General features: G+C 40.7%; 1 long non-coding RNA gene across 2 annotated transcripts in view; it reads left to right on the top strand.

Moving 5' to 3' along the window:
• The window catches only part of LOC149126192 (uncharacterized), a 141,076-nt gene that overhangs the window by 54,491 nt on the left and 60,063 nt on the right, over window positions 1-26,522 (top strand). The window contains exon 3 of one of the 2 annotated variants that reach the window (XR_016235640.1): window positions 23,307-24,595. The exons of the other annotated variant lie outside the window; for it this stretch is intronic. This is a non-coding gene — a long non-coding RNA (uncharacterized LOC149126192). Of the gene's footprint in view, window positions 1-23,306; window positions 24,596-26,522 lie in introns of those variants that run through there. 2 annotated transcript variants of the gene reach the window in all.

The following is a 26,522-nucleotide window of genomic DNA, read 5'->3' as shown; positions in this document are numbered from 1 at the left end:
TGAACCAACAGGTGGAAGATTCTCTCTCTCTCTGTCTCTCTCTTTCTCTCTGTAACTCTGACTTTCAAATAAATAAATAAATAATTCTTTATATGTACTAAAACAACAAAAATAAGCAGCTGGGAAATTATCTCTAAATAATCATCCAAAGAGTGGCTAATTCATCACAAAGGTTTAAGAGTTCTAAAAGTCCACTCTCTAAGTCACTTGATTTCAAAATATACGAAATGAGAAATGACAGAAGGTACCAGGAAAAAAAATAAACTTAAATGGTTGTGAGAGATCTTAACACACCTGTCTCCCAACTAACTGGGCTTGTACTTGAGGGAGGATTTCAGTAGAGAATGATGCCTGATGTTGAGATCCAGAAGATGTGGGTAACAAAGACACTGAGTGCAAGAACATTGCTGCTAGAAAGAATTGCCTGCTAAAATCTACCAAATACTTAATTTTAAGTAACTAAAATTTAAATGCCTGTATGTGAACGATTACTTGTATTCTCAGCAATACATAAGAAATGGCACTGAAAAATTGTATTTGCAGAATTCTATGTGGAAATTTGTGGCATAATGATTCTACTGCATGAACCAGGGGTTGTTCTAAGTACTAACTAATTTAATGTTCATGAGAATTCTGTATGTAGGTTGAATTTGTGTTATGATTGTTGAATTTTATAGATGAAGAAATCTAGACAATAGAAGATAAATTTGTTTAACATCAGAAATTGATGACAACAGCACTTGAACTGAGGGAACCTGACAACAATCATGCTGCCTAGGACTGCTGGGTGCTAATTATGTATTTCTTGGTTTGGGTTGATTTTTGGAAAAATTGTTCAAAAACAGTAATTTTTCTACTTTTTCAGATATGGCACCTCACATTATTTATATGTTTGCTATATGTCTTCTAAACCAATTTGGGTGAATAATTTTTAAATGTTTGGAGTTATCACATTATTTGCAGAAGTGACCATCTATGCAACTGTTGGTTAATCTAAATTGATTGGAAAGCATCCCAAGTTCATATTAAATCAGATAACATGAAATGAAAGCTGATTTTACAATTTTCCTCTTGACAAATTAAACGTGAGATAGTGATTTTAACATTCTAAAGTAGAACAGTGGTTTACAATGTAAATAATATAGATATATCAATAATTAACCCACGGTTGCAACAAAACTTATAGAAAAATTATCTTCAGACATACTGAGTTTCATCCTGAAGGAAAAAAATTGAGGTGTGAAAACAACAAATGCGTGCAATTGCAGAAATGAAAATAAAGATCTGATCCTTAATCAGTTGAAATGATCACTAATAAATGAAATCTAGAAATAAGATCCTACCTCTCAGCATGAGCTCAAATATCAGTTTTTCTTCATAATTAAAGAATTCATTCTTCATAGTGTTAACTCTTTATTCCTCTTTGAGCCTCCTTAATGTTTCCTAGCATACTTTTTAACAGCCATGCAAAATATTGAGGTTTTGAACTTGGGTAAAACAAGTTGTTAAAAGGAATAGAAATATGCAAAATAATTCATACCACCCTATGAATTATAGAGACATCTCAAAAACATGAACAAAAGGAATGATTTAAATGTCATCCCAGTTAAATGGTAAATTCCCCCACGACATGTTTTCCAGCTTATTTGCAATGAAAGAAGCAATCGACATGGCCGCTTGTTTTGAATGTCCTTCTTTCTCCTCTCCCACTCTCAGGCATCCTCATGCCATCAATATGTCCGGATCAATCTGCTGATTCCACTAAGCCTTCCCCATCCCCCTCAAGACTCATGATTCATCTGTGACTCTTTAGTATGATCAGAAATTAGAAAATGTATTAATTATGTCCTCTCTTTGTATATAAATATTTCCTGGTTCACTTACTTTTTATTGATAATTAAAGATAGATTAACTTCAAGTGCACAATGGCCAAGGAGAATGAATTCTTTATGGTCTTGAAAATGTTGCAAGATGGTACCTATTTCTTTTCTTTTCTTTTTTTTTTTTTGGAAAATAGACAAAAGTGAAATATACTAAGACTGGGACCTGATAAAATACCTTACAATAGTATACACAATATGTGTTTTTCAATTTAGTAAGGATTCAATAGTAACAGAAGACTCACAAAGGAAGTCTTTATAATTTTTCCTCTGAAATCCTCCTGCAGTTTAAGAAGATTGGAGAAAACACATTTCAGCAGCCTTGGCAGTCACTCAAATTTGTGTGCTCTAAGTTTAGAACCAAACTCAATCTGCCCCCTGTTCAAGTTCTGTTCTATGCTGGCAAAACACCACTTGCTGTTCAGAGGAAGAAGGAAGGCTTTGGAAAACTCAAAGAAACTTACTGGACACTAAACAAGTCCTCAACAATTATATTATTCTCAGCTCGAATACAGCTGAGTTAAACATGTGTGGATCATGTTTCCCTTCTAACACATGGACATAAAACAAATAGAAAAATACGTAGCAACACCTGTTTGAGATTTGGAAAACTTAATAATATTTAAAATTTGCCCAAGTTTGGCTAATTTTTCCAAGATACTATAGAATTTCCTGCCTTCCATTTGTATTTCCTCACTACCATCTCCTTTTATGTTTTAAATAAATGTTTATGTATGCATAATATTTTGCAGCATTTGAAACCTAAATATTGCAATATTGTGTTGAGACAAAAGCTGAAATGTAAAAAGATGTACTATAATTTATTTGTTTCATTATGTAGCCTGAATGAAATATACACATAAACATTATTTAGTTATTTATTTAATAAATAAAGCTTTCTTTTAAGTTTGAAAATCAGAGTTAGAAAATCAGAGTTAGAGAAAAAGAGAGAGACAGAGAAAGAGATGGCCACAATGGCCTGGGCTAGACCTGTCCAAAGCCAGGAGCTTCTTCCAAGCCTTCCACATGGGTGGCAGAACCCACACTTGGGCCATCTTCTGCTGCTTTTCCCAGGTCATTAGCAGGGAGCTGGATTGGAAGTAGAGTAGCCAGCATAGCAGGTGGCAGTTTTAGCTGCTATGCCACAATGCCACTCCACATATAAATATTTTAAACATATTCATATGTTCATATATACATATATACAGTTGTACTCCACCTTATGTTGGGGCATGTTCTGTGTATCCTTAGGTTATTTCATCATAGTTTGAACATCACAGAATGTCCTATGCAGACATAGAAGTCAAGGTCTATCATTCAGTGTGGTTCTGATGCAATCAGGAGCTGTGGTAAGCAGGAATTGTGTGAAGATGCTGCCAGCAGAATGTGGCATACAGTTTTTTTAATAGAAAGCTTTTACTCAATAAATATAGATTTCATAATTATAACTTTTGGATTATAGCAGTTCTTCCCCACATATCTGCCCTCCTACCCTCATATTATTCTACCTCCTACTCCCTCTCCCATCCCATTCTTCATTAATATTCATTTTAATTAGCTTTATATACAGAAGATCAACTTTATACTACGTAAAGATTTCAACAGTTTGCACCCATACAGAAACACAAAGTATAGAGTACTGTTTGAATAGTAGTTTTACCATTAATTTGCATAGTACAACACATTAAGGACAGAGGTCCTACATGGGGAGTAAGTGCACAGTGACTCCTGCTGCTAATGTAACAACTGACACTCTTGTTTATGATGTCAGTGATCACCTAATGCTCCTGTCATGAGCTGCCAAGGCTGTGGAAGCCTCTTGAGTCCACAAACTTCTATATTATTTAGACAGGGCCATAATCAAAGCAGAAGTTCTCTCCTCCCTCCAGAGAAAGGTACCTCCTTCTTTCAGCAATCTTTTTTTCTTCTCATAAATAGAAGGAGAACACTCAAAAATAATCATTGAAAATATAGTATAGTGGCTGGCACCGCGGCTCACTAGGTTAATCCTCCCCCTGCGGTGCTGGCACACCGGGTTCTAGTCCCGGTTGGGGCGCCGGATTCTGTCCAGTTCTCTGCTGTGGCCCGGGAGTGCAGTGGAGGATGGCCCAAGTGCTTGGGCCCTGCACCCCATGGGAGACCAGGAGAAGCACCTGGCTCCTGGCTTCGGATCAGTGTGGTGCACCGGCTGCAGCGCACAGGCCGTGGCAGCCATTGGAGGGTGAACCAACGGCAAAGGAAGACCTTTCTCTCTGTCTCTCTCTCACTGTCCACTCTGCCTGTCAAAAAAAAAAAAAAAAAAAGAAAAGAAAACATAGTGTAGTAAAGGTGTGTACCAGTAACAGTCACTTATTATCACTACAGAGTATCATGTGCTCTACATAATTGTACCCACTGTACCTTTATCATAATGGCAGTGTGGTACATGTGGTCACACCACAATCACCACAAACACCGGAATAATGCATTGTTCTACAATGCAGTGGCAGCTACAATGCTAGGCAATAGGAATTTTTCAGCTTCATTATAATCTTATGGGACTGCCTTTGTACATGTGTTCAGTCATTAACCAAAATATTGCTATGTAGTACATTCAATGTATATACTTACAAAACTTTATCTGTATATTTTAAATGTAGACACAGACACACACACACACACACAGAGAGAGAGAGAGAGAGAGAGAGAGAGAGAGAGAGAAAGGGAATTTTTCATCTGCTGATTCACTCTTTCACTCCCAAAATGCCCAACAGCTAGACCTGGCATGGGTTGAAGCAGGAACTAGGAACTCAGCCCAGGTCTTCCATGTGGGTGTCAAGGCACCAGTTACTGGAGTTATAACCCTGCTCTCAGGGTGGACATTAGGTGGAAACTGGATTGGAAGCCTCAGAGTTGGAACTCAAACCTAGGGACTCCAATATGGGATGCAGGCATCCCAAAGGGCATGTTAAACACAGTGTCAAATATCTACCCCATAAAAAAAAGTTCAACCTAAGTATTTTATATAAATATGCATTTAAATTATTTTACATACCAAATTCCTTAAATCTGATAGATGAGTCAATGTTGTTATGGGTAACATATACTGGAAAGACTGATGGTTTAAGATGTAGGAAATTGGAGTATAAATTCTGACACAAAGTAACAAGTTTATAGTTTCTCTGAAATTTTTTCCTTAACTAAGAAAGGTACAGCTGGACTTGATAACACTTCAATTAGTTTCTTATACTGATTTTATGTAAGTCAGTGGTTCCAACAAAAAGTTTGAAAATTACTTACAATTTTGTGATTAACAATGTGAATTTTAACTAGATTTGGATCTCTATTTGTTGTTATATCTATTCTTATCCCAAGCAGATGCAAGCCAAGTTGAAAATTCCATGTTCTCTTAAAATCCTTCAAACTATTTACTCTGTACTTTTATAAATCTTAATGTGTAGTGCCAAATTTAATTATAGCTTTCAAGATGTATGTCAGTAGGGTACGAGGGAATTTCTGCAGTGCTATCTCCCTACCCTACTTTATTCCTATCCCCTCACATCCCCTCACCTCCACTGAGCTAAAGCAGTATACGGTACAATTGTTAAGAACACAATCTTTGAAGTTAGCTTCTGGTTTAGATTCTTGGCTCTGGTGCCAGACATTTCGCCTAGCAGTTAAGATGCAGGTTATGACAGCTGCACCCCACATCAGAGCACTTGGATTCAATTCTTGGCTCTGGTTCCTGACTCCAGCTTTTTGCTAATGCAGACCATGGGAGGTAGCAATGATAGTTCAAGTAAGTGGGTTCCTGCACCATGTGGAAGATCTGGATTGTGTTCCTGGCTCCTAGCTCCCCATGATGGTTTTATCAGGCATTCGGGGAGTGAACCAGTAAGTGGCTGGGAGCTCTCTCTGTGTCTGTCTGTCTCTTCTTAGAGAGAGGAGAGAGAGAGAGAGAGAGAGAGAGAGAGAGAGAGATTGATTTAAAAATCCTATCACTGTCATTTCATAATGACAGTCCCTAGCTAATAATAGTTTGAATTATGAAATTTTAATTTTATGATACTGCAAAAATGAGACATTAGTAAAACCATGGTTCAAATTTTGAATCTTGATCTTTTACTGGCCTAGCTATTTTGACTATTCTGTTTTCATTCTCAGTACAGTCTGCAGTATATTACAGTAGATATCTAACACTGTCTTATAAGATTTATGTTAGATTATTTTGCCCAACTATACACTGATGTAAGTGTTCTGAGCATATTTAAGATAAGCTAGGCTAAGATGTGATATTCAGTAGTTTAGGTTTGTTGAATAAATTTTGACTTTGGATATTTTTTGCTTTTTTAAAAAATTAGAATGGAACCACGTAGTTAGGAGCATCTGTACTTGACTTTGGGCAAGTCGTTTGCTCTCTCTGTGCTTCAGTTTTTTAATCTATAAGAGAAAAACGCATTTCATTGAGGAGTGCACCATTTTGTATTCAAAGTGCTTAGGATAGTGCTTGGTACATAGTAAATTTTTGACACATATTAGTTATTTCTTTGCTTCCTATTGGCCTCAGACATGAGAATTTAAGCCCTAGAAGAACAGGAAGCCCAGTAATCTTATTCAACATGGTCATGGCTAGTTCACCTTTTCATCTTCCTCCTTTTTTATTGAAGTAAAATCCATATAACATGAAATTAACCATTTGAAAAGGTAAAATTCAATGTCATTTAGAACATTCACAAAGGGATATGGCTATCTTCTAAGGTATCTTTATCATATGGTGGAAGTTGCCTTCTGTTCCTAGTTCGCTGAGTATTTTTGTTGTGAAATGGTATTGGATTTTGTCAAATGCCTTTTCTGCATCAATTGAGATGATAACATGTTTTTTTCCTCCATTATATTAATGTCATATCAATGTAATTGATGACTCCTCATATATGGAACCACTCTTGCATTCTTGGGATAAATCACACTTGGTCATGGAGCATAATCCTCTTAATATGCTTCTAGATTTCAATTGCAAGTGTTTTATTGAGGATTTTTGCATGTGTATTCATAAAGGATTTTTTCTAGCGTTTTCTTGTGACATCTTCATCTGGCTTTGTAGTAAGAGTGATACTGGCCTCATAGAATGAGTAAGGTTGGATCACTTCTGTTTTCTTGCAAGCATTTGAGAAAGATGTGATGGTAATTTTTCTTTAAAAATTTGGGAAAATTCATCAGTGAAGTCATCTCATCATCACTTTTTTCCCCCTTGGAAGTTTTTTGTTAGTTTGTTTTTAGTATTTATTCAATCTCTTTATTTGGTAAACTTCTATTCAAATTTTCTCTATCTTCTTGGGTTGTTTTTGATGATTTGTATATTTCTAGCAACTTGTCTGTTTAATCAAGGTTATCTAATTTGTTGGCACATAATTGTTCTGTGGGGAGCAACTCGGACTAGACTAAGTTACTGGAATTAAGACTTATTCTATGCATCTGCTCTCCCACAATATGGCGCTGAGAAGGGAGAAACAGCTTCTGCTCAGCTGCCTCCAGTTCAACCAATAAACTGTAGGACTTGCTCCTGATTGGAGGAGAGCAGCGTACTCGGCGTGTGGGTAGCAGAGTTGGGATTGGTGGAAGAGGACTATAAAGGAGGAGAGAGACAACATGCACCAGGAACATCTAAGGGGAACATCTGAGGGAACACCTGTGCAGCCCCCGAAGAGAGCTGGCCGGTGGTGTGCCGCTCCCCCGCGGAAGTGGGGAATGTGGCAGGGGGAACCGCCCTTCCACGGAGGTGGAGGGACGGCAGCCAACCCGGGAAGAACCAGCAGCAAACCCGGGGAGGGCCGAGCAGATGAAAGAACAGCGCAGGGTCCTGTGTCGTTCCTCCACGAAGACGGGGAGCGACATAATGGTGCCGTGACTCGGATATGAAGCCCAGGCAGGGTTTAGTGTCGTTCCTCCACGAAGAGGGGGAGCGACATTGTTCAAAGTGTTCTCTTGTAAGTATGTTTATTTCTATCCCACTTTTACTTGTGGTTTTAGTAATATAAGACTTCTCTCACTTTTCTTTGTCAATTTAGCTAAGTATTTGTCAGTTTTACTCAAAGAATACACTTTTGATTTACCTTATTCTATTTTCTTCTTTTTTCATTTAATTCCACTCTACTTTGTGTTATGTTCTTTTTCCTTCTAGCTTTTTGTTTGGCTTGCCTTTCTTTCAAGATTTTATTTATTTACTTGAGAGGCAGAGTTACAGACAGTGAGAGAGAGAGACAGTGAGAAAAGTCTTCCATCTGCTGATTCACTCCCCAGATGGCTGCAATGGCCAGAGCTGCACCTATCCAAAGCCAGGAGCCAGGAGCTTCCTCCAGGTCTCCCATGCTAGTGCAGGGGCCCAAGCACTTGGGCCATCTTCCATTGCTTTCCCAGATCATTGTGGAGAGATGGATTGGAAGAGGAACTGCAACCACAGGGGATGCTGGCACTGCAGATGGAGGACTAACCTATTGTGCCACAGTGCTAGCCCCCTGGCTTGCTTTTATTTTTCTAGTTCCTTAATGTGTAAAGTTAGATTATTGATTTGGGGGCTTTTTTTCTTTACTAACGTACATTTTTATATGAATAAATTTCTCTCTGAACACTACTTTCACTGAATTTCATGCAGTTTCATTTTCATTCATTTCAAAGTATTTTCTAATTTCACTTGTAGATTTTTGTTTGGTCCATTGGTTGGTTAAGAGTGTGTTCTATAATTTTCACATGTAAAATTTAAGTTTTCCTTCTGTTATTAATTCCAACTTTTATTCCATTATAATTGGAGAAGGTACTTTGTGCTGCTGCTGCTGCTTCTCCTCGTACTCCTCTTCATCCTCATCCTCTTCTTCTTTTTACCTAGAACCCTTTTATTTAAGGTTTACAAACTTCATGAATTTCATGTAAACAAATTTAGCAATATACTATTCAAATTAATTGAGACTTGTTTTGTGGCTCAGCATATGATTTATGCTAGGGGATATTACACGTGCACTTGAGAAAATGTGTCTATTCAGCTGCTGTAAGGGAGAGTGCTTCATTTATGTGTTAGGTTACTTGGCTTACAGTTTTGTTCAAATCTTCTATTTCTTTATTAATGTTATGTATAGCTTTATTCATAATTGTGAATGGGATATCAAAATATCCAACTATTATAGAACTGCCTATTTTTCCCTTCCAACCTGTCATGTTTGGTTTCATAAATTTTGGGGATTTTTAATGTGTGAATATGTTTATAATTGTTGTACCTCCTTGGTGGATTGATCCTTTCATTGATATACAATGCCACTTTGTTTCTTGTAACAATGTATCTTAACCTGTTTTGGGTTAAATTAGTATAAGTTAATTTCTGTTTTGAAATATCTTTTTATATCTTTTAATTTCAACCTATTTGTGTCATTGTGTCTGAAGTGAGTTTCATAAACAATAGTTGTATCATATTTCTTATTGAGTCTTCTGATCTTCACATTTAATTGAGAAGTTTAATCCATTTATATTTGAAGTAATTACTGATAAGGATGGACATTTGCATTTTGCTATTTCTTTTCTATGAATATTAAAACTTTTTTATTCAAATTTTCCATTAATATCTTCTTTTCAGATAAATTCTTTTAAGTTTACCATTTTGGTTTACTTTTCATTTCCTTTTTTGTGGGTTTGTTTTTGTTTATTTTAGATTTTCCTTAGAGGTTACACTGGAGATTATAAATTTTTTAAAGATTTATTTGTTTTTTGAAAGTCAGAGTTACACAGAGAAAGAGAGGCAGAGAGACAGAGAGGTCTTCCATCTCCTTGTTCACTCCCCAAATGGCTGCAACAGTGGGAGCTGCGCCGATTCAAAGTCGGGAGCCAGGAGCTCTTCCAGGTCTCCCACACTGGTGCAGGGGCCCAGGGATTTGGGCCATCTGCTGCTGCTTTCCCATGCTGTAGCAGAGAGCTGCATCAGAAGTGGAGCAGCTGGGACTCAAAGAGCACCCATACGGGATGCCAGCACAGCTGGTAGCGGCTTTACCGCTATGCTACAGTGCTGGCCCCAGGGATTATAATTAACATGTTAACTTTATTAGAGCTAATGTGAATTAGCATCAGCTGAGATTCACTAGCGTAAAACTATTTCAAAAAGTTTGTGAAGGGGCCGACGCTGTGGTGTAGTGCGTAAAGCCACCACCTGCAGTGCCAGTATCCCATATGGGCACCAGTTCAAGTCTCAGCTGTTCCACTTCCAATCCAGCTCTCTGCTACGGCCTGGGGAAGCAGTAGAAGATGGCCCAAGTCCTTGGGCCCCTGCACCCGTGTGGGAGACCTGAAAGAAGCTCCTGGCTCCTGGCTCCTGGCTTCGGATAGGCACAGCTCCAGCCATGGCAGCTAATTGGAGAGTGAACCAGCAGATGGTAGACTTCTCTCTCTCTCTGACTCTCCTTCTCTCTCTGTGTAACTGACTTTCAAGTAAATAAATCTTTTTTAAAAAGTTTGAAAATTGAAGTAAAATATAGAAACTGAAATCCATGCATGGCTTCTTCATAATATGCATTTTCATGAATTTTTTTGAAGCTCCTTATATACAGAACTCCATTGCTTTACAAGTCTGCTAATTTAATCCTTTTGTTATTATCATAAATTACATATTTATACAAGTGTGCCCACCAACAAAGATTTATAATTAGTGTTCTACTAATTCTTTTTTTAAAGATTTATTTATTTTATTTGAAAGAGTAACACAGAGAGAGGAGAGGCAGAGAGAGAGAGAGAGAGAGAGAGAGAGAGAGAGAGAGGTTTTCCATCCAATGGTTCACTCCCCAATTGGCCGCAACGGCCAGAGCTGTGCCGATTGGAAGCCAGGAGCCAGGAGCTACTTCCAGGTCTCCCACATGGGTGCAGGGACCCAAGGCCTTGGGCCATCTTCTACTGCTTTCCCAGGCCATAGCAGAGAGCTAGATCGAAAGTGGAGCAGCCGCATTTCGAACCAGCACCCATATGGGATGCCGGCGCTTCAGGCCAGGGCTTTAACCCACTGCGCCACAGTGTCAGACCCTCTACTAATTCTTAATAAAGATTATTTTTAAAGATTTTTAAAAATGTATTTGAAAGGCAGAGTTACAGAGATATTTTTCATCTACTGTCTCACTCCCCAAGTGGTTGCAGTTGCAGGGCTAGACCAGGCCAAGGCCAAGAGTCTGGAACTGTACCTGGGTCTCCCATGTAGGTGAGGGACCTAAGCGCTCCGGTCACCTTTTGCTGCTTTCTGGGCACATTAGCAAGGAGCTGCATTGGAAGCAGAGCAGCCATGACTGGTACTGGTGCTCACAGGGGATGCCAGCATCTCGGGTGGTAGCTTAATTCACTTTACCACAAAGCAGGCCCCAGTGCCCCAGTGTTTTAGACATTTGCCTTTTAGATAACATAAGAAATAAAGAGGAATTATATGCAAAGAATGAAATCTACTGACGTATATTTCTGTAGCTACTTTGCTGTTGTTCTTTATTTCTCCATGTGACTTTCAGTTATTATTTGTTTTCATAATTTTTTTTTCATTTTAGCCTGGAGGACTCTCAGATCTACGAGGGATGAACTCTTTCAGTTTTTAGTGATCTGGGGAGTCTTAATATCTTCTTCATTTTTAAGAATAGTTTTCCTGGAAACAGAATTCTTGATTTAAACCTTTTTGCTTTTAGTACTTTAGATACTTATATTATCATCCCACTGTTTCCTTGCTTCTGTGGTTTTTGAAACAAAATCAGCTGTTAATTCTGTTGGGGATCTCCTGTATATAATAAGTCATTACTCTCTTGATGCTTTGATAGTGTGTCTTTGGGGCCGGCATTGTAGCACATTAAGCCTCTGCCAGAAATGCCAGCATCCCATATGTGTGCTGATTCAAGACTGGGCTGTGCCAGTTCCAATCCAGCTCCCCGCTAAAGTGCCTGGGAAAGCAGTGGAAGATGGTGAGGTGCTTGGGGCCCCATGTGGGAGATCCAGAAGAAGCTCCTGGATCCTGCGTTTAGCTTGGCCCACCCCTGGCCATTGCTAGGGTGTAAACTGACAAATGGAAAATAACTCTCTCTCTTCTTTGTAATTCTGCCTTTCAAATAAATAAAAAATAAATCTTCAAAAAAAATTGCCTGGGCCGGCACCATGGCTCACTTGGCTAATCCTCCGCCTGCAGCACAGGCACCCAGGTTCTAGTCCCGGTTGCTCCTCTTCCAGTCCAGCTCTCTGCTGTGGCCCAGGAGGGCAGTGGAGGATGGCCCAAGTGCTTGGGCCCTGCACCCGCATGGGAGACCAGGAGGAAGCACCTGGCTCCTGGCTTCAGATAGGCGCAAAATGCTGGCCACAGCTTGCTGGCCGTGGCGGCCATTTTGGGGAGTGAACCAACGGAAGGAAGACAGACCTTTCTCTCTGCCTATCTCTCTCACTGCCTAACTCTGCCTGTCAAAAAAATTAAAAAATCAGCCTGTCTCTGTCTTTTGGTGACTTTGATATGTCTTTTTTTTTTTTTTTTTTTTGACTGGCAGAGTGGATAGTGAGAGAGACAGAGAGAAAGATCTTCCTTCTGCCGTTGGTTTACCCTCCAATGGTCGCCACAGCCAGCGTGCTGCGGCCGGTGCACCGCGCTGATCCGAAGGCAGGAGCCAGGTGCTTCTCCTGGTCTCCCATGGGGTGCAGGGCCCAAGCACTTGGGCCATCCTCCACTGCCTTCCCGGGCCACAGTAGAGAGCTGGCCCGGAAGAGGGGCAACCGGGAAAGAATCCGGCGCCCTGACCGGGACTAGAACCCGGTGTGCCGGCGCCGCTAGGTGGAGGATTAGCCTATTAGCCGCAGCGCCAGCTTGATACGTCTTGATGTGGGTCTCTTACACGTTATTCTTCTTGGAGGTTCTTGTGCTTCTTGAATGTGTATATTTATGTCTTTTATCTTTTATTTTTCTCTTTTCTCTCTTGTTCTTCTTGATGGTGTCCCATATATATCTGCTGATCATTTACTTTCATTGTTTTCTCTTGTTGCTCCACAGATTGAATAATAATTGACTTATATTGATTACACTGATTGTATCTTCTGCCTGCCCAGTCCTGCTGTTTAACGATTCTTGTGAATTTTTCATTTCAGTTATTAAACTTTTAAGTTTCAGAATTTCTATTCAGTTTATTTGCTTTTGTAGCTTTTAAAATGTTTTATTTACTTGAAAGGCATAAAGTGATAGATATAAAGAGAGATCTTTCGTGTGTTGGTTTGCTTCTCAAGTACCCATAAAAGCCAGGGTTTGTCCAGGCCAAAACCAAGAGTCCAGAAGTCTATCTGGTCCCCTCTGTGAGTGGCAGGGACCCCAGGTACTTGGGAGCACACATTTCTTAAGAATGAATCTGGGAGGAGGCCCACACAGGTCATGAAGGCAGTTTCAGGTTAATTAAATCAGCAGATCCATGTGCCCAGTTACCAGCATATGGTCTAGAGAGGTGGGCACTGTTTTCAGGTGGGGACATCGCTTTAGCATTGTGGACTTGGTGATGGGGAAGATGGGAGTGGATAGTCATAGGCTGGGAAGGTCCTAAGTCTAAGGGTGGGTTGGGATATGCACATTTGTGTATTCAAGGTCGCTCACAGTAAGGGAAGGAGCCTTGGTGACTGGAGTAGAGGAGTGCTGTGCTATCATTTTTTGTTGAGTTCCCCATGGAGCCCTGTGATATCTGAAAAGTCTCAATTTAAGTATGACTTTACAGGGGGCCTGTGCTGTGGCATAGCCAGTAAAACAGCGTCTTATAGTGCTAGCATCCCATATGGACACTGGTTCAAGACCCAGCAGTTCCTCTTCCAATACAGCTCTCTGCTGTGGCCTGGGAAAACAGTAGAAGATGGTCGAAGTCCTTGGGCCCCTGCACCTATATGGGAGACATGGAAGAAGCTCCTGGCTCCTGGCTTCCAATCAGTCCAGCTCTGACCATTGCAGTCATTTGGGGAGTGAACCAGCAGATGGAATGCTTCTTTCTCTCTCTCTCTCTCTCTCTCGCTCTCGCTCTCACTCTCACTCTCACTCTCTCTCTGTGCCTCTGCCTGTTTGTGACTCTGACTTTCAAATAAATAAATAAATCTTTAAAAAACACGACTTTACAGGCTCTTATGAAGGTATGGTTTTTGATGTAGGAGAAATGGATATGTATATTTGGTAGTCTTGGAACTTGATTTATAACTTTGAGTTATTTAAACTCATGGGGAGGGCCGGCGCCGTGGCTCAATAGGCTAATCCTCCACCTTGCGGCGCCGGCACACCGGGTTCTAGTCCCGGTCGGGGCGCCGGATTCTGTCCCGGTTGCCCCTCTTCCAGGCCAGCTCTCTGCTATGGCCAGGGAGTGCAGTGGAGGATGGCCCAGGTGCTTGGGCCCTGCACCCCATGGGAGACCAGGAAAAGCTCCTGGCTCCTGCCATCGGATCAGCGCGGTGCGCCGGCTGCAGCGGCGGCCATTGGAGGGTGAACCAACGGCAAAGGAAGACCTTTCTCTCTCTGTCTCTCTCTCTCACTGTCCACTCTGCCTGTCATAAAAAAAAAAAAAAAAAAAAAAAAAAAAAAAAAAAAAAAAAAAAAAAAAACTCATGGGGAGACTGTGTTTGTACTCTTCATGCAGTGTTGTAAGTGAGCCATCCAGTGGCATCTTTCTTAGCTTGTATACAGTTTGAGGCTTATTGATTCCTTTCTTTCTTGCTGTCCCTTTTCACTGGGCATCTGGGACACCATGCTCTTTTGAGTTTCTTTTTACATCCTGGGGTAACTTTTTGCACTTCCCCTTGCTTATTTCTCCTCCTCTTCCTTACTGGCTAACATTGGAGGGCTGGAGGTCTCAGTCTTCATTCTTATATCCTTTTAATATATACACTTCTCTTATTCATTCAAACACTATATGAGGAGACTTTAAATAGTTTATGGAAAATGGAATTCAAAAATAAATTTTGTGTAAAATTTTTGAAATTCATGCATACTTGTGTATAATGTATATTTCTATAAATTTTTTGAAGACCCCTTATATACCCACTTCCTGTTCCTGAGTTGGATTTCTAATAGATATCTTGATTTTCTCTAGTAGATACCTGCTCTCTGTCAACCTCTACTCCCAGTATGGGGTCTTTGACACCTCTCTCTCCTGTATACCACATCCAGTCATTCAGGAATTTATCTGGGCCCCGCCCTGAAAATACAGTCCCCTGAATCTGACGCCTCACATTGACTCCCCACTGCCTATACCTTGGGTGAGAGCACCAGCATGGCCCATCTAATTGCTGCTAGAACCTCCTGGAAAACTCTTAGGTTCCAGCTTTGCCTGTTAACAGCTAATCTGCTTGCTTCTTTTAATATTTAAGTCACATCATGCCTCCCTTCTCAAAAGCTGCCAGTGGCTCCCATTTCATTTTGAGTGAAAGCTAAAGACCTTCCAGAGGTCAAGCAGTGAGCATATAACCTGACTCCAACATATAGTTGGCAACAACTATATGGCAGTTCAAACACCTGGAAGAACAGGTTCTCATTGGTGCTAGGCATGGGGCTGGATGAGTGAAAGAGTGAATTTGGAGGAGTCTGTTCAGCAGGATGTGGGTGGGCTGGAGAGGAAAATCCAGGGCCAAAGGGCTGAGCAACAGATAGGATCTCCTATACTCTATAGCCACATCATGGGCCAGTAAGTAACCGTGTTTGGTTTCAAGCAGGTGCAGTTGGTGTTTTCTTTCTCCTGTAATCAAGAGCCTTGCCCAAAGCAGGGGTGAAGGAAGAGGCAAAATTGACATTCACTAAGCATTTCCTTTAGGTCAGGTACTATGCTATGTGTATTATGCTAATTATTTTATTATAGTCGCTCCTTCCTTCTCTTATTTGTTTATGGTTTTAATCCATTTCCCTTACCTATAATTATCTTTCAATTCTTCTCTGGCCAATGGTTTAAAACACCTGATCAAAACTTATTTCCATCAAAATACATCCACTTTGCCTCCCACTAATATTTATGTAAATAGCTGATTCATGTTAATTTCTGGCTGCTCATAGAGTTTTTATGGCCTTGGAAGTGGGTTTCTGTTCAGACTAGGAACTTTATGGCATTAGAAACAATACCTTCCACTTCTTTTTTCATCTCCCCTCAGCATTCAGAACCATTATTTGTTTTGCCCAGTGAACCTCCCACAAATATGATTTATAAGGGTTCAAAAATATTGTTTGTCCCAAGGCACTATTTTATTTCTGATGGCTTTAAAATAATTTAGTTACAATAAGCAAGCTAAGAAAGTCTAGGCTTATTTTATACTTTTAGAAATTTAGATAAAACATGTAGAGTGTTTAAAACAGTACTTTATTAAATGCTCAAGAAATGGTATCTTTTTCTAAGAACTCACCCACATTTGTATATTCTATTTGTCCCTTAGCATACACTTGTATCTTACAGTTTTGTCAGTTATGTCTAGGTCTCATTCCCTTTAATACAAGACAAACCTAAGTGAAGCTGGCCATGTATGCGGTGCATGTTTTGGCAGTCAGCACAGTGTGGAAGAGTGGAAAGAACATGAGTTGAGTTTAGAATTGGTCTAGACTGGATGAACCTTGAATTTGCCCCCTAGTTGCCAGGTCACAGCTTGGTTATTGCACTCCACGATTAGCTTCAGTGTGACCCTTCTGTAAAATGAAGCATATTCACCTAACCCTCAGAATACTTGGCAGGAAATGAGGTTTTTAAAATTGATGTAGTGTCTGTTAAATGGCAGATACCTCTGTAGTTAATATTTTTATTCACATAGTTGGTATTTTCTTTTCTACAGTTTTCTGCACTATTTTCCTAGTCTCAACAAATGCAGGCTGAAAATACACTGGGTTTATTTATTCATCCCACTGGGGTGTGAGGACTCTGTTCACATGTGTAATGCCAGTGCCTACCACAATGCCTGGCAGGCAGTAGATGCTCCCTGGATTCCTGCTGATCCAAACTTCTTCCACATCGTATGTCTGTCTTCACCTGGAAGATCATCCGAGACTCATGTGAAGGGCTCCTTGCTTGTTATTTCCACTTAACATAATGCCATAGAGTGAGAGGGGGATTATGCACACAGACTCTGGGAGGGAGTATTGTGTATCTCTAAAGCTGTGAACATTCTCTTGTTTTCAGGATTACATTTATGCTTGTTAAAAACAAGCAAGCACTGAGGTTGGTGTTTGGCCTAGCCTTTAAGGTGCTGCCTTATATTTGCTCCCTGGCTCCTGACTCCAACTTCCTGCTAGTGGAGGCCCTGGGAGGCAGCAGTGATGGTTCAAGTAGTTGGGTCCCTGCCACCCATGGCAGAGACATGAATTAAGTTTCCTGCTCCTGGCTTTGATCCCAGCTGGGACCATTGTGGATATCTGTGGAGGGAACCAGAGGATGCAAGCTCTTTCTGTCTCTCTTTACCCCTCATTTAAATAAATATGCAAATAATTTATAAAAAAAAATCTACCTGAAGATTTTGATTTGTCCTTGTGCTCACTCTGTTGCTTTGGAATCTTACATCATCCGATATGCAGACAATTCCAGTGCCCAAAGAAAGCAGCAGCTCATAGCCTTGTCTGAGCCAGGCATGCCCAGAGTGACTTTTTTCTCCACTGTCTGTCCATCATGTCTCACCCTTCAAGAGCCACTCTCAGCAGATGTGTGCATCGTGCCAAAGTATATGGGTGTACAAAGCTGTGGGGGCAGGTGCTCTGTTTGGCACTGGAACCTGCCAAATGGACTACACTTTGCATTTCTGGCTCTTTCATTCACCTGGTTTCCAACTGCAGACACTCTGCAGGTTTGGGTTTTCATCGAAGCTGCATGTTCATTGTTCTTGTGAATTTCCATTGCAGCTACTTGCATACATTTTTTGGATTCCTGTAAAATTGATTCCAGTGTTTTACATATATTCAGACCAACAATTGAATTACTCTTTTTAGTTTTTGTGACTGTAAAACATGAAAATTATTTGCTTTTCTATCCAACCTTGACATTCTATAATTCTAATAGATTTTTCTTTGTTGTGAACCACTCAAAGGTCATGCCATTTGTCCTTGAAATAAATCAAAGCTTGGTCAATGGAGTTCTAGTTTGATGTTAAAATAGTGAGCCCAAAATCTTTCCTCATAATATGATAAACATTTGAAGAGCACTGTGAATATTTAAAAATTTCCCCCTCATGTAAGGTGATGTAAATATCATTATTTCCACCTGACAGAACAATTCAAGCAGTTCAGGTTTCCAGAATATGCAGAAGAAATGCAAAAAAGATGTCAAAGAGGGCAGAGAAGAGATCTTTATGTCATGAGAATTCCTGCACGTCTCAATCTCACTGATTCAGTAAGTTTTTATGGTGTTCCTCTGGGAAATGAAACACTCAATGAGAAAAAGGTAGCACACAATTATTCCTCATAGTCAAAGAATCTGTCAGTAACTGTCCAGTAGCAAGGAAAAAGCAATGTGAATGAAAAATTACTAACAAAATCTGAAAGACAAGCCAATATATTCTGAGGATTTGGTGTAGACAGCACCTTCATTTGATCATGGAGAGCTTCCTTGAGGAAGTGTCACTTGAAGTGGGTGTTGATTGTGCTTGTTTGTATCCTTTCTTCTGATGCCAACAAATAAAGTGGAACTGAGCTGCTCTGAAATCCTATACCAGTGTCTCAGAAAATGAATATGTTGATATGCATTTATATACATTGATGCTAATTTATTTAACAAACTTTTGTTGGGTATCTACTGGGAGACACCAAGACAGGTGTAATTCCTTTTAACAAAACACCAATGCTTACTGGGGGCAGCAGTCAACAAGGAAATAGATAAGAATATGTCAGGTGATTATAGGGGAGAGTGTTCTGATAAAAAATCACATATCCAGAGGCTTCCTCCCATCCTTCTCCTAGAACATAAATGGTTGGTTGCAATTATCTCAAAACTTTGAAAATGAGTTTTGTAGAGTTAGAAAATGATTGAATTTGATTTGTCACTGACACACTTTCAGAATGAAGGGCAAGTTCACTTTGTTTCACTATTTGTTTAAATAGTAATGGTATAAAATACCCTCTGATGTTTGGGGCTATGTAGCACAATGTTCTTGCTGTGTTGGGGGGGTCTCCTTTCTAAATCTGACTCCCATGTTACACCCACTTTACAAATATCCTCTTCCTCTGGAAGTTTGGGAATATACTCTATGGCGAAACAATCCTCTGTGTTTCTCTGCCCCAATAGACTACACCAGGATTGGGACACCTAATTAGATTTTCTAATAGAATGATTCTTTTTTCAAGAGTTGAATGATTCACAGATAGAACCTCAGAGGCAACCTCCTTAAGTTCCCCCTTATCCATGGCTTCACATTTTGTGGTTTCAGTTATCCATGGGCAACTGTGATCTGAAAATGTTAAATGGAAAAGTTTAAAAATAAACACTCATACATTTTAAATTCTGAGTAGTATGATAAAATCTCATGCTGCCCAGCTCTGTCTCTCCTGGGCAGTGAATGCTCCCTTTGTCCAGAGTGTCTATCCTCTATATGCTACTCACCTGTTAGTCATTTAGTAGCCATCTTGGTTTCTGGGTTGTAGGATCCACTGTTGTATCCCAGTGCTTGTGTCCAGGTAACCCCGATTCTACTTAGTCTTGGCCCCAAAGTGCTAGCAATCATGACGTCCTAAAGCGAAGCTGGAAAATGCTTCCTTTAAAGTGAAAAGGTGGAAGTCCTTGACTTACTGAGAAAAAAAAAAATCAGATGTTGAGATTGCTGAGACTTACGGGAAAAGAAATCCTTTACCTGAAACTGTGAAGGAGGAAAAAGAAATTTCTGCAAGTTTTGCAGCTGCACATCAAACTGCCAATGTTCTGACCGCAATGGATAGTATGTGATTAGTTATGATGAAAAAGGCATTAAATTTTTCTATGGAAGGTGTGAAAACATGTTCCAATTGACAGTAACAAATTGTGCTGTAGGCTTTGTATTATCTCACATCAACATAAGAAAGTGAGTCCAGCACAATAAAATAGAGAGAGAGAGAGAGAGAGAGAGAGAGTTACATAACTTTTATTGCAGTGCAATTGAGATTATTCTCAACTTGCAATTTCTTTATCTACCAGGATACAAAAGTGTGCCCATAGAAGTATTCTATTTTTCATTTTCAGGGCTGTTTTTAATAAATTATATGAGATCCTCAACATTTTATTACAAAATAGGCTTTGTGTTATATTATCTAATTGCAGGTTAATATAAAAACTCCAAGCAAATTTAAGGTAGGTTAGGCTAAGCTTTGATCTTTGCTAGGATAAGTATATTAGATGCATTTTTGACTTATGGCATTTTTGACTTATGATAGGTTTATTAAGATACTAGTCCCATCATAAATCAAGGAGTATCTGTATATTGTTATAATTTTTCTATATTAACATTTGTTGCCAATCTCTTATGTGCCTAATTTACAAATTAAACTTTCTCATAGGTATGTATGTCTAGGAAATAGTAAACACAAAATAGTGTCCAGTATTGTTCTTGGTTTCAGGCATCCACTGGGGGTCTTGAAACAGATCCCTCTTTGATAGGGAGGTGGGGTGGTGAAAATTATAAAATGCAGTATTCTGTATGCTGGTTCCTGTCATGGATGATCTGGATGATATTGCCCCTCTGCCCCTCTAGACCCACTCTTCACGTTATCCACCTTCTCCTTCACCAGACTTCACGATGGGGTCTGCAGATGAGATTGGCAGGAGGCACAGTGTGAAGCTAGGGTGTACAACTCCAGGTGCCTCCCTATGGGGTTGCCATGGGGAGAGGTGAGCCTCTTGCAATGGCTATATCTCTTGCCAGGGGCTCCCAGGCAGCCGCTCCCGTTCTGCCTGGAATATTCCACCATCCCTTCCTGATTCCCCCGCCCTGCTCACAACTTTGCAGTCTCTTCATGTAACACTCCTCACACTACCCGGTTGAGTGTGCCATCTGTTTCCCACCAGGACCCTGACGGATCCACAGAAAACTAGGTCAGTGGGTGGAGCTACTCATTTGTGCTGGAAATCAGAAATTTATTTTGCTTTGGTCTCTCTAAGTCAGATTGGTTTCCACTCAGTATTCTCTCTTTATGTTTGTCCCAGAAAACAGAGTTAAATGATCATTTAGCCATAGGAAAAGAAGGTCAATTTATTTCCACTAAAAAAGCATTATCCTACAATGTGGGGTCATAACCTATGTTTAGATATTTTCTTGGGATGGATTCAAACTCCAGAAACATACCATTGAGTAAGTTACATTTTTTGGGGAAAAAATCAGAGCAACATATTCACATCTTTTATTGTCGAGCAGTAGGTTTAGCTGGGAGAAATAAACATTAAAATATGTGATTAATTAAGGCAGAAATGCATTGCTCACTCACATACAAACAAGAAGGCATCCAGCCCAGGAAAAATATGGCAGCTTTAGTCCACAAACCTCAGTTGCTCAACCATTTCTTCACTATTTGGAAGGATAAGAGGCAAAGAAAAAGGGAGCACAGACATAAAAAGAGGGATGTCCTGTTTTGTTTGACAGCATGGGTCAAGCTGGAGGACCCTGCCTCACATGCCGAGGGAAGTTATGTAAGCCTCAGAAACACAGACCTATTTGACCTCACTTCTGTGGACTCTAAAAAAGTTGATCTCGCAGAGAGGAGAATGTTGGTTTTGTGGAGAAGTGGAGGAAAATTGGGAAGCTGCTGGATGAAGGATACACAGTTTCAGCTAGGAAGAGTAAGTTTGAGAGATTTACTTTTACAACATGGTGTCTGTGGCTATTAATGATGAATTGTATTCTTTTTTAAAAAATATTTATTTATTTGAAAGTCAGAGTTACACAGAGAGAGGAGAAGCAGAGGCAGAGAGAGAGAGAGAGAGGTCTGTCTGATGGCTCACTCCCCAGATGGCCGCTCCGGCCAAAGCTGCACTGATCCAAAGCCAGGAGCCAGGAGCTACTTCCAGGTCTTCCACGCAGGTGCAGGGGCCCAAGGACTTGGGCCATCTTCTACTGCTTTCCCAGGCCGTAGCAGAGAGCTGGATTGGAAGAGAAGCAGCCAGGACTAGAACCAGCGCCCATATGGGATGCCGGCACTTCAGGCCAGGGCATTAACCCACTGTGCCACAGCGCTGGCCCCGCATTGTATTCTTAAAAATTGCTGAGATGTTTTGTTTCCATCACAAAGATGGTAAATATGGGGTGGGCATTTGGAGTAGTGGTTAACACCTTGTATGAGACGCCTACAGTCCATATTGGAGTGCCTGAATTCAAGTCCTGGCTCCACTCTTGAGTCCAGCTTTCTGTTAACACACAGCCTGAGGGCAGGGTCTGTTATAGGGTTCATGTCATCTCTGTAGGACATCTGGGTTGACGTCAGCCTAATCCTTTGTGTGCATTTGGTTAATGAACTAATGGACAAGAGGTTTCTCTCCCTCTTTATCCCTCTCTGAGCCTGTGTCATTCAAATAAAAAAAAAAGAAAAAAAGATTAATAAAAAAAATTTAAAAAATGAAGACCTGGTAAGTATGGGAGACAATGCATGTGTTAATTGGTCAGCTTTGGTTATTCCACAATGTGTATAACCTTCAAAGCCTTATGTTGTATATGATAAATGCATTCAATTTTTACCAATTTAAAGTAATAATTTAAAAAGAAATGGCAAAAAAGAAAAAACAAATGAAGAAGCAGGGAGAGGAGTGAGGTGTAACTGCTGAGTTGAGCAGATGCCAGGAAGCTGTCCCCAGCTTTCTATTCTAATCTGCTTATCCACCACATAGACTAATGGCCTTCCACCATTGCAAATGAGGCTCAGAAATGGAGTCTTTATTTTGAGCCTTCCACTTGTTGAGTTTCTACTGTAACCCTGGGAGATGTGGGGTTGTTGAATAATATCAATAGAGGGCCAGAGGAAAAAGGACCATAGCTGTATTTCCTTCTCTTCTACTTTTCATCCTCCTCCTCTATTATCTCCTCTTCATTCTCCTTCTCTTTCCTGCACTCTTTAAAATTGTGAAAACCATTCTTTGCTCATGGGCCACTGTGCCCTGTGTCTGTTTTCTGTTGCTGTAACAGAATACCTGAGACTGTGTAATATATTAAGGAATGAGGATGATTGGGGGTAACAGTTCTGGAGGCTGAGGAATCTAAGGTAAGGGCCTTACTGTTACTCTGTCTCATAATGGAAAATGGAAAAGCAAGCAGGCATGAGAGAAGAGAGGCAAGGGACAAAGGGGCTGATCTCATTTATAGCAATGTGCTCTGGAAAGAACTGACCTATTCCTGCAAGAACTAATCCATTCTCTTGAGAAAGACATTGAATGCACCACTTCCCAATACTGCTACACTGGCAATCAAATCTCAGTGTGAGGTTTGTTTTTTTGTTTGTTTGTTTGTTTCTTTTTGTTTTTGTTTTTGTTTTTGTTTTTACAGGCAGAGTTAGACAGTAAGAGAGACAGAGAGAAGTCTTCCTTCTGTTGGTTCACCCTCAAATGGCCGCTACGGCTGGCACTGTGCCGATGCGAAACCAGGAGTCAGGCGCTTCCTCCTGGTCTCCCATGCGGGTGCAGAGCCCACGAACTTGAGCCATCCTCCACTGCCTTCCCGGGCCACAGCAGAGAGCTGGACTGGAAGAGGAGCAACCGGGACAGAACTGGCGCCCTGACCGGGACTAGAACCTGGGGTGCCAGCGCCACAGGCTCACTGTGAGTTTTAATGGGAACACATCACATCAAAACTATATCAGCCACCCAAACACAAGCTTCAGACTGGACCTGACTCATGGACTCTACTTTGCCAAACTCTGCTGTAGAAGAAAGGGTGATTGGATATTGATATTGGAGAATATTGCACTCTGCCATTTGTAAGCTGTTAGTCCATGCAGGCTAAACACTATACCATTGGTTTCACACAATAAAAGTGTGAAAACCACATAATAGTGTGGTGTGGGTGGGTGGAGAATGTGAGTGTGGAAGGAGCTTTCTGTCCATGGGTCACTCAGGGACCCAGGATCCTTACATCTTGCAACTCCTTCAAATCCTGAGTTTCTGTCTAGCTAGCATGAGGAGGAAGAGAATGAGAATCGAGAAAACCCACTCACTTGTAACTGCTGATACTGTATGCTTTGTTGGTGAGGACTGTAACATGCATCCCTCAACACCTCCACTTGTAGGGCTTTGGATTCAAAACCTCTCTCAGAAAATCATTAGATTAGATGCTCTGCAGCAATGACACCATTATTCACACACACACATGCACTCACATGTGCATAGAAAAGATTTAATACAGTAATCACCTTATCCACAGGGGATATGTTCCAACTGGATGCCTGAAACCAAGAATAGTACTCTTCTGTATGTATTTTTCTTATATGCCCTGAAATGTAGCCATGCAGGACCAGAGTGAGTCTCCCCTTCCATGTATTATGACGTGGAGCCTCCTTTGCCTCATCACTCCTGTGCTTTTGGAATCATTACTGATTAAAATCAGGGTTACTTGAACACGAGCACAGTGATACCACAACAGTGACTCTTATAACTGGGATAGTTACTAAGTGGCTGACAGATAGTGTATACAGAATGGCTATGGTAGGCCGGCACCTTAGCTCAATAGGCTAATCCTCCACCTTGTGGCGCCGGCACACCAGGTTCTAGTCCCGGTCGGGGCGCCGGATTCTGTCCCAGTTGCCCCTCTTCCAGGCCAGCTCTCTGCTGTGGCCAGGGAGTGCAGCAGAGGATGGCCCAAGTGCTTGGGCCCTGCACCCCATGGGAAACCAGGAGAAAGCACCTGGCTCCTGCCACCGGATCAGCGCGGTGTGCCGGCCACAGCGCGCCGGCTGTGGCGGCCATTGGAGGGTGAACCAATGGCAAAAGAAGACCTTTCTCTCTGTCTCTCTCTCTCACTGTCCACTCTGCCTGTAAAAAAAAATAAGAAAAAATTTTAGAAAAAAGAATGGCTATGGTAGACAAAGGAATAATTCACATCTTGGGCTGGATGGCAGGAAGGACAAGATCATCATGCTACCCACTGTGGCATGCAACTAAAAACCCAAGAAGTATTTGTTTCTGGAATGTTACATGAAATATTCTATTGTAATTGACTGAGGGTCACTGAAACCTCAGAAAGGGAAGCTCTAGATAAGGGTGGAATTATTGTAATGAAAAGTAGCCATCTCCAGATCCACCCTTGCCTTTCCTATGAGATGAGCTTTAAAAATTATTTTAATTGTTATTATTTTCATGAGCACTTTTATAGTTTAAGTAGTATGGCTGACCTTGTCCATATTACTTAACTACTCTGCAACTCAGTTTCCTTATCTGTAAAATGAAGAATATATATCATATTATATTTTTAAAAAAAACATTTACTTATTATGTAAGGGGGGGGGGGAGAGAGAGAGAGAGAGAGAGAGAGAGAGAATCTTCTATCTGCTGGTTCACTCCCCAAATAGCTGCAACAGCAAGAGTTGGTCCAGGCCTCAGCCAAGAGTCAGAAATTCCATCCTGGTCTCCCATATGGGTGGCAGGAACTCAAGGAGTTGAGCCATCATCTGCTTCCTTCCCAGGTTCATTAGCAGGATGCTCAACTGGAAATGGGTAGCAAGGACTTCAGCCAGGCTCCACTTATCTCCACTAAGGGATAAAGGTGTCCCAAGTGGCAACTTAACTCACTGTGCCTGTCCCAACATGTTTTATATTTGAAACCAGGTCCCAGGATGTCCCCAGATGGGGTTCCCTACAGATTTTTAAAGTTTCTGTGCCACAGTTTCTTTGCTTTTCTTTTGGAGTTATTATAAGAATTAATGCATAAACACATAAAAACATTTAGAACACTGGGATATAATGAGTCATCATTAATGCTAAGTTATTAGTATTACGGTCTTTTTATTTATTAATTTAAGAAAGATTTATAGATTCCTCAACATATAAGATAGGTAAGATCACCTCTATTCTGTCTCTTTCCTCTCTCCTTTTTTTGTATTCCAATGTTTGGCACACCAGTTCTTCTGTGTGCTACCTTTGACATTTTATATAATGCATTTGATCTGGTCTTTCTGTACCATTGCTATTTGCATTTTTTAATGAATGCCCTGCTTTACAAGGTGAGTGTCTGAATCTCTATTCTTTCCTCTGCCTTCCTCTCTTCCATGACCCATTTCCCATCTGGATATCCTTTCAAGGTTGTACCTGTTTACACTCCATCCTGCAATCACAACCCAGTCTCTTTTGCTTTGTGGATAGACTGAATATATAAGCTGAAAAGTGATAAGCACAATTTATGTGAGTAGAACCTTACAAATAATGCTGTGGTTGTTGTTTTCAAGATTAATTAATTTATTTGCAAATCAGTGTTATGGTGAGAGAAGGAAAGAAGGGATAGAGGTCTCCCACCCGCTGGTTCACTCCTCAGATGGTCACAATGGCTGGAACTGGGACCGGGCCTTACTGAAGCCAGGACCCTAGGGTTTCTTGTGGTTCTCCCACATGGGTGGCAGGGGCCCAACCACTTGGTCCATCTTTTGCTGCTTTTTTCAGGCAATTATCAGAGAGCTGGATCAGAAGTGAAACAGGAGGCTGGTGCTGTGGCACAGTAGGTTAAAGCCCCAGCCTGCAGCGCCAGCATTCCATATGTGTGCTGGTTCAAGTCCCG

The sequence above is a fragment of the Oryctolagus cuniculus genome, chromosome 6 (assembly GCF_051225735.1).
Source record: "Oryctolagus cuniculus isolate XC-2025 breed Fujian yellow rabbit chromosome 6, ASM5122573v1, whole genome shotgun sequence".
NCBI lineage: Eukaryota > Metazoa > Chordata > Mammalia > Lagomorpha > Leporidae > Oryctolagus > Oryctolagus cuniculus.
The sequence above is the reverse complement of the archived record's forward strand: the minus strand, read 5'-3'. Positions and strand labels throughout refer to the sequence as shown.